Here is an 18137-nt window from a genome sequence, read left to right as displayed (position 1 = left end):
TTAACCTGTGGTCCTAATAAAAGAGTTATGAACCATGCCCTGTTAAAATGACTTCACCCCCCTTTTCCTACTTCACCCCGATAAATTCCCTTTGTGGGTGATAAAACACTGGATTGAAGCAGACACATTTGGTCTCTGTTATAGCTATTTATGGTGGTTTCTCTGCCCCAAGCATTATACTTAGGGCAACCAGATGCTCCTCTTTCAGGTCCATCTCGTAACACATTCTCTCAGTATTCTAAGAACTCCTCTGGGGCCAGCAAATTATCATTTCTCTGCTAGTGCAGTTATACAATAATACAGCTCCATCCAGGAGAAGCAGTGCATATAGGGAGGATAAAAAGCGCAATGGGAAAACCTCCTTTAATTTTTTGAAAAGTGTTTAACCAAATACTCTTTACTTTCTCTTTGTCCATATGCTTAAGTTCTATAGTGAGATAGGTTAGAGGCAGGCTGGCACTTTCTGGGGGTCTTGAATGATTTTTCACTCTTTGCTGCCTTTTTTTTTTTTGAAAGGATAAGATGTTTAGGTTTCCCCAACATGTTTAGAATAGGCCTCCAAGATAGGTCATTTTGGTATGTGTATTATTTCAAGGTGAGTTCAGTGGAGGCTCTGTGGGTTTCAAGAAAAACTATTAACAGTTTCTTAGCTACCTAGAAGAATGAAGATTGGGCATCCCACAGATTTAGAGATATCTCCAGAAACAAACTTTCAATAGGAAAGGGCAAGCATCCAGTTACAGTGCATCTGGCTTTTGTCATGGGTTATACTCCTCTTTCCTTGAAGCCCCAGAATCCTATCCCATTCCTTAGCTGAGGATAAAACTGTTATTTTGTCTCATTTATTTCAGACTTTATAGTCATGTATATTCTCTATAAGTATGTGATTGAATTTGTTCTTTTTTTCCCCTACTAATTTGCCTGATATTAGCTTGACTGCTAGACTTGACCAAGAAGAGGTCAGAGGGATGGGAGGAATTTCCTCTCTGCCCCTGCAAATGGCAACTGGATGAGCCATCTAAAAAGCCTGGTAAATAGCCAGTCATGTCTTAGAGTTTTTGCTGAGATCCATTATTCTCAGGTTTTTTTTTTGACAAATATAATATTCTTTCACCTTTTTCTGCTTGTCCCCATAATGGTTATAACATCAACTAGAGAAACTTAAGATCAACTCTCCATACCACACTAATCTGTTTGAAAACACATTTATGAAGTTCAGGGTGTTTCATTAACATCTTTGGAAGTATTGGATGATCTGCTAGAGAATACAGTTTGTCATTTGTGTCATCTTCCAAAAGTTTCAGCATTCTCCCTTTCCTCCATGCCATCATTTTTTTGAGACCAACGTTAAGAAGGATAGCATAAATGATATTGTTAAAACAATAGTTTGTCTTACTTGTTTAAGTATAGACAAGTGCTTATATGTGAGCTCCCTGGAATGTGGAGAAAGTTGTCTGTTTTCTTCTACTGGTGAGTTGCCTGCAAGTCCAGAAAGGGAAGGATGGGTGTGGTGGACCAGACTCCTCTTCAGCCCCACTGAACACCATTTCTTAAGTTCTTCAATAAAATCACACAGATGTCAGCTCTAGAAAACAATGTCCCCAGAAAGGACTTTCAAATTTCATGGGTACAAGGTACTTTCCCTTTGTTTCAAGACAATAATTTCCTTGTAGGACTTCTAGGAAAATGAGCACTGGGAATTACAGGCAACTTCCTTCTCAAAAGCTGTGGGAAGTTTATTTTCCAGAAGCAGACTTAGAGCTAGAAAGATCTAACTCTTTCTGTTTCTTCAGTGGAAAAAGTGTGAAAATTGGATGATGCTTTATCATGATGTCATTTGAAGTCCCAAAGCATGATTCCTGCCATAAGTGGACCTTCAAATATTTGTAGAAATATATACACATAAGTATACATACCCACACACGTGCATACATGAGTCAGATTAAGAAAAGCAGCATTTTACATATTAATTTCCAATGGCGGTAGTTGTAAGAAGAAGACAAAATGATTAATGTTGATGAACACACATACCTTCAGAATGTTTATATGCAATCTCTGGAGATTTAACATTTATTTCTCTCATGCCAAGACTGGATGAAATTCCCTTGTTATATATCTTGATCTTTGACAGTTTCCATTGTTTACTTTGGAACTGGTTCTCAGGATCTAAATTTCCTACATGTAAACATGCCATATTTAGAAATTGTTTTGGAAGTCCTGATGTAATCTTTTGGAATTCAGTTTTCTGAAGTGAAGTTTGCTTTTGGCAAAAAATCCCAAAATCCTCCTTGGAAAATAAGGTTACTATGTACAGTTGAGGCATAATTCAAACAAGGTTGTTATACCATTCAAATTAAATTTGAAGAAATAGCGAACAGTCTGAATCTCTAATATGACAGAAAAATAACTACCAAGTTTGGTGAGATCTTATTCTCAGAATATTAGATTTAATTTGATTCAATTTTATTTAATTTAACTCGCTAAACATTAATTTTGTACCAGATATTACATTAAGTGCTAGAAATACAAAGATGATTTAGATAAAATTCAGACAGACTGGTGTGGAAGATAAATGATTCAGTAAATCTAATCTCCATGAGAACAGAACTTTGGTTTGCTCACCCTGGCATTCCTTATGTCTAGAATAGGTTTGGGACATTGTAGGTATCTTATTCTGCTGAGGCTGTTATAACAGTATAGCTGAGGTTATTTAAACAAACATCATTTTTTTCTCATGTTTCTGGAAACTGGGAAGTCTAAGATCAAGATGGCATCATATTTAGTGTCTGGTAGGGCTTGCTTCTTGGTTTGCAGACACCTGCCTTCTTGTTGGTCTTTTCTTGATACAAGCTTTGGCGGAAGGATGGAGCGGGGTGGGGGTGAGGTGGAGAGATAGAGAGAGAAAGGGAAAGAGGAGCTAGCTCTTTCCTCTTTGTCTTCTCAGTAAGGGCATTAATATCATCATGGGGACTCCACCCCCATGACATCATTTGAAACTACCTCCTAAAGACACCCTCTCCAAATATCATCATGTTGAGGATTAACACTTTAACTTATGAATTTGGGGGGGGGGGCGGTCACAGACATGTAATCCATAGTATTAAGTGCTGAATTAATTACTTAGGAATATAAAAGAATGGATAGATTATTATGTTGGAGGAACATTGAACATTCTGGATTTTCATGTACTTGCATGACAAATATTCCTTACTAGGAAAACTGAGCATGCTTCTAAACCTATTCCCTCCATCATCCCTACTAGGTCAGAGAAGGTGACATTCTTTTCAAATTTTAAATTATACCCTGGTACATTTAGATAGATTCAGATGTAAGTATCACATCTTCGAATAGTGTCTCAGGACCATCTTCCTGCATTGGACAAAACATAAGTTAATACTCTCTCAAGGGTCTCCCCTGGTGGCGCAGCGGTTGAGCGCTGGGCTGCAAAACTGCCAGCAGCCTCTGCAGCGCCGGTTCAATCCCCGGCTACCGGGGAGGGTCCCACATGACGGGGCGCAGATCTCTCCTGCCGCCTATTGCTCGGGCCTCCCCGGTGGCACAGCGGTTGAGTGCTGGCTTGCGAAGCTGCCCGCAGCCTATGCGGCGCCGGTTCTATCCCCGGCTGCTCCCCGGCCACCGGAGGAGGGTCCCACATGGCACGCGGACCTCTCCTGCCGCCCGCTGCTCCCCTCAGCAGTGTACTTCGTCTTTCTACCTGTTCTGCTCTCTGCTCTGGCTCTGGTGAATTCTCTCACCCTCCCGCGCTTCTGACTGAACCCAGTGCATGTATAAACAAAACAAACAAATAAATAAAACATGCCTCTATTTAAAAAAAAAGATTTATAAAAAAAAAAAAACAAAGAAAAAAACCCATAAGTTAATACTCTCTTTAGGAGGGCTAAGTCTCTGGGAATTCTACTACAAGTACTGAATTCCTGGTTCTCTGTCCTGTGTCTTATGATCAGGGACAGCTAGGTCTAGAAATTGTAGATCAACAGCATCCTGACACAGGCCACAGATAATTGTCTTTCTTATAAGTGCATCACCCAGAACAGGTGGGTTTCTCTGCTAGCAGAGTGAACACAAATAGAATTATAATAGTAACTGGTCTCCTAGCTGAAGTGACTAGAAGGTGGTCAGTTAATAAAATGAGCTAAAAGTAGAGTCACAAAAAAGGGATGCATGACAATATACATATTTTATTGAAATATACTGTACAACATAGATTTACATATTTATTTAAAAAATATTTTGGCATAGTCCAGGATTTCTTTAAGTGCTAACTGTTCTGCTGATTGGATACTTGTTTTCCTGTCTCACATAAATTATGTTCTTAATGCATTCTCCATAATTTCTAGTATCAGTGTCTTTAAATTTGATAAATACTTAAATATGGTTGGAAGGCATTCTGAGACAGAATTTTCTGTACTGCTATTATTTTCTGCAGTTCTATGATTATAAACCTCCTAATTCCTCTCCCTATGTCTACACTGAATCTTTCAAGACAATACAATCTTTTATATTAGTATTTCATTGTTTTATTAAATATTTTACCTTAATAGATTTTGGAATTGCAATAACAAGTACAACTGTCATAAACACAAACACAACTGACTCCCTGGGTTGGAGCAGAAAAGTAGTTGCTGCAGAGTAGTCATTTAACTATGTGTGGGAAATAGGCTTATAGATTTAGTACAAACTTTGCCTTGAGTGGCCTGCCAACTGTTACAAGTAGTAATCTACACTGTAAGACAACAAGAAACAACACATAAAACTTTTCTTGGGCAAGGATGTGTAGTTCATACTTTCAATATGGTATGTTATTTTAAGAAAAGGGAAAATATAGCACTTACTTAAGCTGGCTTGACAATTCAAAGGGGATTTATTTGTGCAAATAAACAGACTAGTGCAAAGAATACTTGATTTGGAGTCTGAAAACCTGGGTCCAAGTTTCAGCTCTGTCTCTTCCTCTTCCAGCCAAGTTGGGCTTTACTTGAACCATCTCAATGTGCCTATCTGTGTCTCTGAAAGTTGTACCTTGAATAAAGATTTAGATTTGAACTTATGCAAGTCCAAAATGATTATATTATAAAAGGTAATTCTGGAGAAAAGCATCAGTTTTATAGGCAATTTATTGTGTTGGTCTGGGCTCTCAGTTGTAAAGAATAATCATGGATGCTCAGTGATTAAGCAGAAAAAGTTTATCAGAAGGATATGGGAGTAAATTACAGAATCCTTGGGAGGGTTTCAGTGCCAAGATTAAGGCAAAGCTGCCAGAATCAAAATTCCAAACTGCTCTAGAACTAACCTTCAACTGCACCAACATTTAGATACAAACATTTGTACCACTTCTGCAGAAGCAAGTAAGTTTTATCACAGTGCTCATGGCACTGTTGTTAAGGGCTCAGTCTTGTAACTACTGCTCCCTACTGTCTCTGCATGTGTGTGCATGTATGTGTTTGTATAAGAGAGTGCAGAGAGAATGCTGAGAGAGAGAGAGAGCGCTAGCGAGCTAGCTGTTCTTTCTTGCTTGAATTACTAGACTCAGTCCAGTCCTGTGTGGGACAGTGTGCATGGGTCTCCTTTTAAAGCTTGGTTACAAGCTTGAGTCTAGTTATGAATAAAAGCTAAGAAAGCAAATACTTAGCATTTTAAACTGTGATAGCAAGCTCTTTTTTTTTTTTTAAAGAGATTTATTTTTATTTATTTATGTGTTGTGACAGGAACTTTGTTGCTGCTTTGTGATGGGAACACAATGAGGGATACAGCAATTGTGGAGCAGGTTTGCAAGGCAGGATTCTGGAACTTGAGCAGAAGTTCTTGTGCCACTTATTGAAATCATACAGGCTAGTAGAAGCTGATCTTGCGACAATGGTATGAGGAATAAGGTCCATAGGGTAGGATAGGAATTGGGGATAAGGTTTTACGAGGGACAGGGAAGAAGACATTGTGACACACATCAAGAGACATTTGTGTCAGCAAAGTATGATGTTATGACAGGGAGAGTTATCCTGAGACCACCACGGAGATAATCATGTAATCAGGTCAACAGAGGCCTAGTCATCCCTGGGCCTATACCCCTTAGTCAAGGAATGCTCTGCTGTGATTTGCAGATAGCAAATGGGTCACAGCTGCCCATGAGTGGCCAGCGGCCAGCTAGTAGCCAGCTCATAGGAACACACGTTTATGCATACAAGAACTGGGGTGTAGGCCAGAGGTACAGGGTCGGGGTGAGAGGATTCTCCAGAGACAGAGCAGGGAGCAGAACAGACAGAGCTGCTGAAATACACTGTTGAGGGGAGCAGTGGGTGAGACAGGAGAGGTCTGCTGCACCATGTGGGTTAGCTCCCTAGCCAGAGATTGAACTCATGCCCCAGCAGCTGACAACAGCTTGATGGCACTGAAACTTAACCTGTGCACCACCAGGGAGGTCCTGATAACAAGCTCTTCAGATAGAAACATAGAAAGGAGTTTAGATTCTGAGTGGCCTAAGTGAATGTCTAACATCCACCTAGGCAGACAAAGCCATGTCAAGGCCACCACAAATTGCAGGAATCCTGAAAGAAAGCTGTTTACCTAAGTGAATATAAAGTGTCCAGAAAGGGGAATCAAGATCTCTGTCCTCCTTTTGGATGGCAAGTCAATGAATCCTCCCAACTTTGAGAGAATTCTATTATGGTGATGGCTGTGAATTATAATTTCACAATTGTTCTCAGGATTAGAAGAAGAATTGAGATGAGTGTCCACATCTTAATTAGCACTTTTTAAGGGTGATGAATGAACACTCTTATCTGCCTGCTGGAATGGAAATGGGAATATGTTGTATCCCTAATGGGATAATGGAGCAGAGCTACGGTACTTTAATTTCCCAATTTTAGTAGGATTTAGCAGCTGTGATTAACCTAACAAATCAAGGAGGGGATGGTTTGAAGGGATCCAAACAGCTGAGCCAACCTGGCACTTCTTCCTCCTGCATCCTTGAAGACCTCATCAGACAATGGCTGGGTTCCACTCTTGGTATACATCCTCTGTCCGACTTCCAAGTCAAGGCCCCAGTGATGCTGAATGCTGAAGTCAGCGCCAAGATTTTGTTGGCGGTGGTCCTCCAGTGTGCCCATGGAGGCTGTTTCTAATCCTATTTTGGATCAGAGTACAGAAGATCTCATTCAGAGATAACCAGCCAGCAGTTATTGTACCCAGGGTGACTTTTGGATTATCTGCCATTTATATGCATACAAATATTTATCGAACACCCACAGAGCTGGAACTGTGGGGTTAGACAGAGAGAGGGAGAGAGAGAAAGAGGAATGCAGAGCCTTCCTGGCCTCAGGAAGGTGACAGGAAAATACTCAGTTCTTGGTACACTAAAGGGAAGGAACTCTTTATATGTTAGTGTAACAGAAAATAGTTTTTATTTTTATATTGGGTCACTTTGGACTGTGAAAATTGTTCCTCCTCAGAGAGCTGGCGATGTCTGAGTGAGCTGATGAATCCTGAGCTTGCTTGTCACTGGTTAGTGGCTATAGATGGGGTTCCCAGGCCTCAGTTCTGTCTTCTGGAGTTAGCTACAGCTGAATTCCAAATCTCTGGGTGTCAATGCCAGATCAACTTGGAACAGCCCAGTTAGGTGTCTTTTAGTTGTCATTTTAAGGTTAAAATAATACTCTACATTTCAACTTCTGCCAGCCTGACTGCTCTGCGACTTATTTTGCTTTGTTTAAGCATATGGAAGAGTGAGCTCAGGTGGTCCAAAGAATTCTAATGAAGTCAAGTTTCTACTTTAATTGCTTTGTATTTGAGACTCTTTCCCTAAAGATAGAACTGTTTTCCCTGGTTCCTGCCAGCACTTCTATTGTAAAATCAAGAAAGTTCATTCCCCTGGCTTTCTACTCTGTAAAACAAATGTTTGATGCCATTGAGACTGATTCTAGGCATAGGCCTTAGGATGGTGTAAGGGCCGGACTGGGCACAGTGCAGTTTTTCTGATCCCATGCAGACCGGGTAAAGGAGGAGTCAGAGTCCTTAGTGGGTTTTTGCAGGTCTTTTATTGGGGTTCACCAGGCATGTGGCAGGCAGGAGTGCTGGCTGGGGGGCTGGCAGGCTGGCAGGCTCCCAGCCCCCAGCAAGTCTTCACTCTATCTGGGCTCTCTGGCGTTCGTTCTGCTGCTTCTCGGCTTCTCTTCCGTTCTTGGCTTCTGCTGCTGCTTCTGCTGCTGCTGGTGTCCCCGTGACGCCGCCCTTAAAAGCACAGTCTTAGCCCAGGTGAATCCCATCTACCTATGCCCACACCCTATTCCAGGTGCCTGCCATCAGGCATGCATTCAGGACAAGGATCCATCATCTATCCTGATGGCGGAAGGGCAGAAAAGCCTGATATTTTCTTTACCCTACAGATGGGGAGAAGATTCTTCTTTGGTGAAAATTCTTTTTTTAAAAAGTAATTTTTAAATTGAGGTATAATGGATATATGTCATTATATTAGCTGTATGGCACAGTGATTCCATATCTGTATATGTTGTAAAATGATCACACAATGAGTCCAGTTAACAAACATCTGTCACCATAAATAGTTACAAATTATTTTTTCTTCTGATGAGAACTTTTAAGGTCTACTTTCTGAGCAGTTTTCAAATATGCAACACGGTATTAATTATAATCACCACACTATATATTACAGCTCCATGACTTTTTTTAATAACTAGAAGCTTGTATCTTTGATCCCTTTCACCATTTTGCCAACCCCACCCTTACCTCTGGGTAATATTCATCTGATGATAATTCTTGAGCAAAAATTTGGGTCTTTTATGAGGTAGAATGTAGTATGGAAGGTGGTGTGTGATGAAACTGAGCATTCTCAAATTGGTCTCTAAGTTCCTTGAAGTCAGGGATGAAGTCTCATTCAGTTCGTGTCCTTTTATTAGCCAGCCTAATACCTTGGCACTCAATATGTTTTGGGAATGGCTGAAACACCCTTCCTGGGTGTGGAGGGTGGGCCTTTCGACTGCACAGAAATGCTTAATGAGAATATTCTTGTTCCTAGCTATGTTCACAAATCTTTTTTCACTTGGGACATCACTGGTGACATTGATATTTTGTGCTAATGATTTGGTGTTCTTAGAAAAGAAGAAAAGGGTACTTGCTAGCTTTATGACCAGGTCTGGGGATCCTGTGACTGGGTTGAAGATTCCCAGGATTGTCCTGACTACATCTATTGTCCCCTCATGAGAGCTGAGGTCTTGGATGGGGGCATGATATGCAAATAGAGTGATAGAGTGGTAGAGTGTGCGTGAGTGAATGAATTCTCCCCTCTATCTATTCATAATGGAATCCCAGTCTTAATGGGAGAGAGGCAGTTATGAATCCAGCTAAAAATGATCACCTTTCTGAATATCTTGTGCCAGTCAATAAAATTTATATTGGGATTCATGGCAAGCTTTTCAGTTTCTGATATAAGTATTGTCCCTTCCTCCTTGCCAATTTTTTTCTTTTCTTCCTGAAACAATGACATGAGGCTTAGGAGTCATCTTTTTTTACAATGAGGACTAAATCCAACAAGCAAGGGATGGTAGACCAGGAAGCAAAAGACTGGGTCATTGACAATGTATGTGAAAAACTGCAGCAGCTCCAGACTACTTTAATTTATGCTTTTTATTATTTAAAATATAAACCTTGTGGTCAAGGCTTCTATAAATCAAGTTTTTGTTCCTTTTAAATGAATGTTATTCTTACTGATCCAGGTGGCATCTTCAGACCTTGAAATTAATAAAATATTGAAAACTGAAGTAGAAGCTAACAATAACCTTTGTTTAATGAGTAGATTAATAACCTTCTAAAGTAGAGTATTTAAGAGATCTGTTGTAAATAGTTTATTTTTCCTTTCTTCATGCTGGTTCTTTGCAAAGTAAACATGCTTTTTAAATGAGAGGATAGCACATTTCCAAATTATTTCCCCAGGAAAGTTTTAATCTAAAGCATAGGTAGTGCTCATTATGTTTTTGGGAATTATAATGTTGATAAAGTTGACTGATAAAGAAATTTTAATATGGACAGTAAAACATTTATGAATCCATAATTATTCAGGGGAGAATGGGCTGTAGTTTTAAACACCAACACTACCTATACAGGCAAATATATACATAAGTGGACAAGGATGATTCCTCTAATTCCTTTGATTGTGACCCTGGGACCAGCATCACCGGGGAGGTTGTAAAGAGAATGCAAATTCTTGATTCCTATTACAGACCCACTGATTTGGAAATACTAGGGAAGGGGTTTAATAATCTGTGTTTTAACAAGCCCTCTAGGTGATTCTGATACAAACTAAAGATTGAGAATCACTGTTTTAGATTAATTTCCATACAAAAAGCCAACCAGGACTGTCTCCTCCTCCCCTCAGTTCTAGGGTCATTAACATCTTTCTCATTTGTGTCTTGGTGTCTTGGTGACCATCTCCTGAGGGACTATCCTGTGATGCTAGATTAAGAAGTTCACATTCTGCTTTTTAAATCAATGCAATGTAAGGTGTAGTTTCTTCCTCCCAAGAGCCCTTAGGTGAACCATTAATATCATGTTTTTAAACCTGAGTTAATCTTTACCTAGGGGAGATCAGTTTGAAGCAACTGACCTCTTTTTATTCATCTTTACTCTAACAAAAGCACTCAGATTCATAATAAAGCTTTTTTTTTTTCATTTAAAAGGATTTCTCAAAGTTAAAAAGTTGAACTCGCTGCCAATAATCCAGAGTTTAAACAATCTAGCATTAGCTCATTTGCTATTAACTATAAGTAGACAAGAGGAAAACATAGCAAATAAATCTTTCTGGGTAAGCTAAGATTATTTGCTGGTTTAAACACAGCCAAAAAGTTAACTCTAAATTCAATACACACAAAAGGCAATTAACATTTGGGGAGTTTTGTTTGTATATTTACTTATACTAGTAACTATCAAAATCAATGACATTTCTTCCCACACAGAAAGTCTTTATAAGAAATGTATGCACCTTTAAGTTGAGTCTAATTTGATTTATTCTAGAAGGGAATGTGTTAAATCTTCCCCTTCTTCATGATTATATTATAATATTTTCATCCAGAAGATAGAAGCAGGTACATGCAAAAGAGAAATCTGCAAAAGAAAAGAACAACTGGAGCTGCCAAACTTTTGACTAAGATGTTTGACTTAGAAATAAAGTTACTTTCTAATTTTAGCATAAGGATGTTTTTCTTAAATATATTTGTGGGTATTTGCAGGTGTGGTGAGGTGTGTGGGAATGTGTTTCAGCTAAAAATAGAGAGTAGTAGCTTCTATATATTGAATTAGGGTTCAATATATAATTAATATATATGACTATAACAATCTGCTGTGACAATGTAGTTAAATGAACATAGTTAACCTGGATCTCTTTAATTGTGGGATAGCTATGATATATTGGTAAACTTTCATGTTGCTCTATTTCCTAGAATCTGGAAAACTATTATTTTATTGAGGACTCAAATACATATGTCAAAGTCTGTAGTAGCCTATGTCTTCAATGATGTATGTAGGGTAAATTGTTTTCAGGTTTTTCTGCCCTCCCACCATTAGGATTGCCCTGCTTGATGGGGCACCTGCATTTTGTTACATAGTTAGAGGTATATTATTTACTTTTGTGGGCCATGGGAGCAGTATTGAGATAGTCAACAAGAGAAGTGGAGGCAGGAGAGAGAACTGGAGAGAAGGGGAGAAAGAACGCCAGAAAAGCCCAGAGCAAAGACTTGCCATGGTCCTGGAGGCTCCTGGCCTCCTGGTCCCCCGGCACCCCTGCCTGCTGTGTACCTGGTTGCTGCATTACATGTAAAAGCTCAATAAAAGCCTGAGAAAGCCACCGAGGGCTCCAGGACTCCTCCTTTACCCCAGTCTGCTCAGATCATGAAAACCTGCTCTGTCCCTATCCTGCCACTACAATATACCTACATGCAATTGGTAACTACCCATAGCACCATGAGTACCCATGCTAATCCCATCATTAAATATGTTAACAATCACTTCTGAGAAAGTACAACCCTGAATAGCGTGCTGTAGGGAAAGTATGACCATGAAAAGTGAGTGAGAGTAATTGCTCCAGCTTGTCTGGAATCTGAAAATATTTTCGCCATTGGACACGACCCAATAGGTAAGAACATAGCATTTTGAAACTCTTCTGGAAATCCTAATAATAGAAAGTGATGTTTGGAATAGGAGAAGAGAAGAACATTCAGTGTGCAGAACTGTACTACAGATTAAACTTAAAAAATGGTAGGTCAGAGTGAAAGGGAAGCAAAGATGTTAAGGGTATCAGATAATCCCAAATGGGCATCTCTGGTTCAGATTTTACCCATCTGCTGGGCCAGATGTACCACCTGCATAGATCCTATTCCCAGTTGTCTTCCTTCATTGCCATGCCTCCTATTTTATAGAGACCTTCTGTTGATGGTGATAAAGAATTTGAATCTAATAATCAAACTACCCTGCTGTAAAAGCATTTATGCCACAGGACCCAGTTCCAGAAAGGGTAACTTTGATGCTCAGGTATAAAGTACTTCTGAGTATACAAATACACAGAGAAGAAAAACCCATAGCAGTGATTTACTCGACCTATGTAGACTTGTGCAAAGAACAAAGATACATTAATTATTTTGCTGACCAAGATGACTCTACACCGAGGTGATCTAAACTATGCTGATAGTTCTTCCTCCTCATTGCTCATTACTTGGAAACCAAGGAATAGTTGAATCTTTTCTTTGCCAATGTTCAAGGAAAATACCACAGTTCTGTTTTTAGCATGTGTGAATAAGATCAGCTTTCTGAGTGAAAAATTCAGATTCATGATACGAATGAAGTTAGCCAGTGGTTTTCAAATTACCATCTGCAAGGCCTCTCAGGGACAGTAAGCTCAGCTAGGGAAGGGGGCTTTCCACTCTTCCTTTTGGAGCAATTATTTTTCTGCTTTATAATCTGATTTCTGATATGATTGATGATAGTGCTCCAATGCACTACATAAGTTGTGAACATCTTGGTGCAATGATTATTTGCTAAACAAAATAATTTCTAGTGCTCGTGAAGTGATTCAGATAAAGACTCAGAGTCTCTGGAACACTACTTTTCCTAGATGCTTGGAGTCTTTCCTATCAGTCCTTGGTGACCAGGATTCTTTGCTCATTACTCTGTTTTTTATTTTTCCTCAAGGCTCTATAGAGATTCACATGACTTAGTCAGTTTGGTTCTTCTCTCTCTCCTGGTGGGGATTAAAGTTAATGAGTTTGAACTTCCAAGTGTGGACATACTCCATGTTCTTTACAGAAGGTTTGTGGATATCATTCACATCAAACAATGTGACTGGATTGGAAGGTGGGGAGTGCCATCTAATTCCTCAATTTAGGTATCTTTTAGACCTTAGCTCCAATACTTCAGGATACATATACTCACACATATAATTATTAGCTCCTTTGGATTTTCAAAATATCACCTTTCTATTGTGTTTATCTCTCCTCAGCTGTCACTTAGCAACTTGCTGTCACAGATGCATAAACACAATGGTAGAACCAAAACATTGCCCCTTAACTGGACCTACCTTGTCAGACAGTCACATAATTCACACGATCTTTTTTTTCCTATTGTTCTCCTGCTTCATAATCTGAAGCCAAATGGGTTGTCTAAGGTAGATTCAGCTCTCACTGCCACAGAAAGCGTTAAGTACCATCACAGCTGCTCTGCTCACTGTTTTGCTCCCTTGTCACTTGATCCTATGTACCAACTGGATGGAATGGCTGAAAAATAAAAATTAGTTTTTTAGCTGGTTGCTTTGCCTAGTTGGTTCATTTGCCTAATACCAAGACACCAATTTGGCTATTTTTATCTTTTATATTTCCCCTTTTCTTATAAAGCTGAATTTTTGGCATGGGCATGATTGTCACAAAGCTATAACCTATATTTGTGACCTGTCAAATGATGAACTTGTCATTTTCAAGTAGCTGATAAGGGAAACATAATACAGCAACATTTCCCAAAGATGGGGAAAAGTCTTCAAAGGAATAGATCCTCTACATGTCAAAGGACAACTTAAATTTTATATTAGACTTCTCTGGAAATAAAAACTGCAAATGAATAAATCAGCTTTGAAGTGATTTTAAATGTGTCCAAGATGAGGAAGTTTTTACTTTACTTGACAAGGAAATAAAGAGAGAGAATAGATTATTCAATGGACTGCTGATACGGCTTCACATCCACTCTGGCAGGTGCACTGTGCTCAAATATACATGATAATACTTTAAATGTAAATAAGGTTAATGAATTTTAATATTCTTCTGAATTGTGTATTCATTCTGCCATTTGCATAGTGACTTATTTCTCAAGTCCTTTTGTAAATATTGTAATGAAATAAACATAAGCGATGAGCACAAAGGAGTGCATACAATTAGCTCAGCAGACAGCTCTCCATGAAGGCAAATTGAAATCATATCACAGGATCGCAGACGTCAGGATAGATGAGTCACAAAAGTAAATCAGCTGATCCCCTTTTCTAGCAGTGGATTATTTTGTTTAGGAGGTTTTCAAAAAAGTAACTTGGTTCAAATTTGTGTGCCTCAAATGACAAAGTTTCTGACCTACCCTTTAGTAAAATCTTTGCTGTGCTTCCGTTGAAGCTATAGAGGTCATGGGGATGTGGTAAAAGGGTTGAAGGGTGCCTACCCAAGACACGGTGGTCCCCAGACTTAATCTGGAAAGCCTTACAGGACAGAGCAGGACTCACTTCCCTCAGCACAGCTTTCACTTTTACTACCACCAATTTTAATATACCTTTTTTTTTTTTTAAAAAAAAAAGGTTACTGGTCTCCATCACCATTGTTCTCTTGGCAAAGATAAATCAGGTAGATTTGAGCACTTGCTGATTGAGAGTGCTGTTTAAATTTGAGGTGATTAATGAAGATTGTTAAACTTTCTGCTTTTTTAGTGAATACATTGTACATGCGCTTTCATGCTGTGGTTCCCATGTGGTACCCTGCCTAGGCTATTGCAGGATTGCACCATGGGTTCTGTGGCATGCAGAGCCCAGATGCTGGAATCAGGACACTCATTCAATTCCTGTGTGAAGCAGGAATATTAATAGTAGCTATACCACAGATTTATTGAGTGGTTAAATGAGTTACTACATGTAAAATGTTTGGAAGAATGCCTGGTATTGCTAAGTGCTTATAATTTCAGCTCTCACTGGTCCTCTGCCTGAAATGACCTTTTTTCTCCTCTATAAAGCTTTTTCACACTTGGAGTTAAAGATTGCTATTCCATTTCTTCAGCCTTGTAATTCATGGCAGTGTTCATTGCTTGATACATTTCACATATTTCTATTATTACATAGTATTTGTCAGGGTGTTTTAAATTTAGTCCCCAAATATTTCTCTTATTCCAAAACTAAGCTATAAATTCTTTGATGGCTGGATCACATTTTATTCAGCAATTTATCATTCCTCAGCACCCAAAATAAGCCCTAAATATAGCAGGTGCTTGACACTTGTTTGTTAAACATATAAGGTACAAGCATTCAATTTTTAAAGAAGTCTGGCTGAACATGTACTGCATCCTGCTGTTACTCTGGATGTGAGACACTCCGGATAAAGAGAATGATTATTGCTCTCTGTTGACTGTAAGATCTATGTCATTTGTGAGTGCAACTGTGCTATAATAAAGTGGGAAAGACCAGGCAGATGCAGCTAGATGGGGCTGGGCTTCTGCATTTAATTTAGCAACTGAAGTCCACCCTACTGAGATCTCTGGCTGCCCATTCATTTTCAGTAGACTTTACGTATTTGGGGAAATCCCCACATTATGAATTTCAGTGTCCCTTGCTATTAGGATATAAATATGGATTCTCAACTTCCAATTACATAGGACTATGTGAGACGGGTTGAAAGAACAAGAGGAAACAGGGCATTACTGATATCCATTGTCTGGTTTGCATGGCTGTGGATGCAGCCATGACTTTCAGGTGTGGCAGAGGTGGTAAGAAGTAGCATTTGTCCTAGAAGTGGTAGTAAGTAAAGTTAAGTCTTGGTAGTAATTCATGCAGAGAGCATGTATCCTCTGTGGGCTAGTCTGTGGCATTTTGGGGGCACTTTCCTGGAAATTGATATTCTATAGTCTCCCTACAACTTGTAAGTCACCTAATATGCCTTAATGAAAGTGCCTTTTTTGCTTAAATTAGCCAGAAGGGATTTGGTTGTTTTCCAATGGAAACCCTGGCTAATAGACTTGCTGTTGAATTAACTAGTCTAGGAATTTCAGGGGCTAGTGGTGATAATACTGTAGATCTGTGGATGTAAAATTAGAGCAAGAAATCAGTAGGTCCCTTTAGATGTGGCAATCATCAGCTGTGGAAACAACATGAAAAATCATTGAGTTCAGTTATTTTCAGTGGAATTTTTTGAAAAAAAAAAAAAAAAAAAAAAAAATCAGTTTTTTTTTTTTTATTTATAAAAGACTTGACCCAGATAGTCTGAAAAGGAGTCTTCAAGTTCAACTAAGTAACATATTCTTTTCTACAATCATTGGAGGTTGCAGAGCAGAAGGGTGAGTTAGTGCTTTCATTTGATGTCTGCCTAGACTCTTGAAAGCAAATTGGTTCCAATCAAAAGAGGGAGCTAGAATCAGGAAACTAGAAGGCTGAAATGAAATGAGGTGAGGTTGCCAGGGGGAAAATTATCTAGCATAAGAGGTCAGGAAGAGTTCAGTTAGGGTTTTCTGAAGGAGAAAAAGATTGGGAGAAAGTAAAGAGATCAGAAAATTGTCATAAGAATAATAATAACATTAAAAATGGGGAAGAATTAAAAGATATGATTATCAGCTGTCACTATTTTAACTGACAAAGCTGGTTAATTGCCCGTGTAATCCTAGTATATAATTTCCCACCTAGTATACTTCACTCATGAGAATCATAAATGAATTGCATATGTTACTTTCATTAGACTGCTAGAGAACATGAATCTAAGCAGTGGTTTTGACTTAGAAGGAACAACAATGTTAAAAACTAGACTGTTTTCACTGGAAAGGGTCTCTGGGTTGAGGTGGTTTTATTTTTTTTAAAGAGTTGGGATTGAAGACTGCAATAATCTCTTCTGTCTCTTCATTATTCAGATACAAAGTTAAGGACAAGTAGTCTAAATGACTTGACCCAAAACAGGTTTCTTGCAAAACTTGTGACATAAACATCAGGAAATTCAATATTAGCCTCATTTTGTAACAAATAAACAACCCTCATCTAAGTCTAGAAAAATCCTCCTCCTTAAGTATACATTCAAGTTCTCTTCTCCCCCTTATTTATTCTATTTTGAACATTTGGGAAAAAAGACAATGATCTCCAAGCATATTCTGATCCATGTGGGAAAGAGACAAAGCCTAAACAAATTGCAAGGATGTTTCTTTAACCCCCTCTTTTGTTTTTTGTCTTTCATTCCTGGATTCTTGACAGATGCCAAATGCAAAGAACAGCAGGGTGAGTGCAGAGGCTTTCTCATTTAAAGCTTGGGCATATTTAGATATTTCTTCAAAATATTTTAGTCTTGCAAACATTGGCAAAGGAAGGTTTCCCTTTCCTTGTTTTTCAATTATATAGATTTTTTTTTCAGTTTACACTAGGGGATTTCTTTTTCTTTGTGTATATTTAGATTTTTTTAAAGTATGGATTTTTACACAGAATTATTTGAACATTTTTTAAAAAAGATTTTTATTTATTTTTTATTTTTGTGTATAAGAGCTGGGGTGTAGGCCAGAGGTGTGGGGGATGAGAGGATTCACCAGAGACTGTGTGGGGAGCAGAGCAGGCAGATTTACAGAAATACACTGCTGAGGGGAGCAGTGGGAGAGACAGGAGAGGTCTGCTGGGCTTTATGTGGCTTTATGTGGGTTAGCTCTCTGGCCAGGGATCCAATTCAGGCCTTTGCGGTGGGCCCCTGTTGTGGTGGGCCCCTGTTGTGGTGACAGTGTTGAATTTTAACCCATAGGCCACTAATTCTGTTAGTATTTCTAACAGAATTCTAAGAGAAGATACTTTTTCAAAAATACATTTATTGAGATAACATTGATTTATAACTTTATGTTTTAGGGTATAGAGTCACTCCTCTACAAATATA

General features: G+C 38.8%; 1 pseudogene; it reads right to left on the bottom strand.

The window, feature by feature from the left end:
- Nucleotides 1-6902: 6902 nt before the first annotated feature.
- LOC119255120 (trafficking protein particle complex subunit 4-like) overlaps nt 6903-18137 on the bottom strand; it is a 94359-nt pseudogene continuing 83124 nt past the window's right edge.

This window comes from Talpa occidentalis, unplaced genomic scaffold, assembly GCF_014898055.3.
Source record: "Talpa occidentalis isolate TD23 unplaced genomic scaffold, MPIMG_talOcc4v2.1 talOcc4.3, whole genome shotgun sequence".
Taxonomy (NCBI): domain Eukaryota; kingdom Metazoa; phylum Chordata; class Mammalia; order Eulipotyphla; family Talpidae; genus Talpa; species Talpa occidentalis.
Note: the sequence above shows the minus strand (reverse complement) of the source record. Positions and strands in the feature narration are given on the sequence as shown.